Below are 1,627 nucleotides of genomic sequence, written 5' to 3' on the forward strand. Positions count from 1 at the left end.
GATTGCTTTGACTATTCTTAGTCCCTCACATTTCCATATAAATTTTAAGATCCGTTTTTTAACTGATTCTCAACAAAGGAGCCAAGATAATAAAAGTAGGGAAAAAATAGTCTTTTCAACAAATGGCACTGGGACAACTGGATATTCATGTGCAAAAGAATAAAGTTAGGTTCCTTCCACAATACACAAGTGTTAACTTAAAATGGATCACAGACTTAGATGTAAGAGCTAAACTATTCAACTTTTAGAAGAAAACATAGGAGTAAATATAATCTTGGGTTAGGCAATGTTTCTTGGATATAATACTAAAAGCATAAACAAGAAAAAACAGATAAATAGAGCATCAAATTTAAAAGCTTTTGTGATGCAAATAATGCCAGGAAAGCAAAATGACAACCCACAGAATAAGAAAAAATTTTCAAATTCTATCTTGATAAGGGACTTGTATCCAGAAAATAAAGAACTTACAACTCAATAATTAAAATATAAGTAACAACTAAAAAATAGGCAAAGGATCTTAATAGACATTTCTCCAAAGAAGGTACACAAATGACCAATAAACACATGAAAAGATGTTCAATATCATTATTCATTAAGGAAATGCAAATAACAGAGAGTAAAATACTTTACACCCACAAAGATGACTAAAATAAAAAGATGATAATAAGTGTTAATAAAGGTATGGAAAAATCAAAATCCTCATATAGTGCTAGAGAGAATGTAAAACAATGCTACCACTTTGGGACACAGTTTGGTAGTTACTCAAAATGTTAAACATAGACTTACTATGTGACCTAGCAATTCCACTCCTAGATGTATATCCAAACAAAAGGAAAAAGATATGTCCCCACAAAAACTTGTACATGAATGTCCATGACAGCATTATTTATAACAGCAAAAAGCTGGAACCAACTCGTGTCCATCATCTCATGAATAGATAAATAAAATGTCATATATCCACACAGTGAAATATAATCTGGTCATAAAAAAACGAATGAAGTGCTGATACATGTTACAACATGGCTGAACCTTCAAAACATTATGCTGAGTCAAAAAAGCCAATTATAAAATGTCACATGTTGTATGATTTCATTTACATAGAATGTTCAATTAGACAACTCCTTAGAGGCAGGACAATTAGTTGTTGTCAGGGCATAGAAGGAGGGAGGAACTGGCATGACTGCTAAGGAGCGAGGGTATTCTTGCTGGGGTGACAAAAATACTCTAAATATAGATTTGGCTGATAGAAGCACAATTCTGAATATATAAAAGCTGAATATATAAAGTATTGTATGCTTTAAATTGGTGAATTATATGGTATATGAATTACATCGCAGTAAATCTGTTAAGGAAAAAAACAGGTGGGGAAGATATAAAATATCAGCACAAGATTTATAATGATACTTAATTGAGGTGAGAGGAAGCAGGAGGATAGGGTGTTACCAGATCAAAAAGGTAGATAGATACATGTTATTATAAAATTCTAGTTTTTCATTCTGTGGTAGGTTCACAAGTATTTATTATTCAAAGCAAACAAACAAATATTCAACAAATAAATACAGAATTAGAAGAAGGTTGTTCATGGATCAATTATATCATAAAACAAGGATATGATCGATCCATTTCT

The sequence above is a fragment of the Rousettus aegyptiacus genome, unplaced genomic scaffold (assembly GCF_014176215.1).
Source record: "Rousettus aegyptiacus isolate mRouAeg1 unplaced genomic scaffold, mRouAeg1.p scaffold_m13_p_6, whole genome shotgun sequence".
NCBI classification, from domain to species: Eukaryota; Metazoa; Chordata; class Mammalia; order Chiroptera; family Pteropodidae; genus Rousettus; species Rousettus aegyptiacus.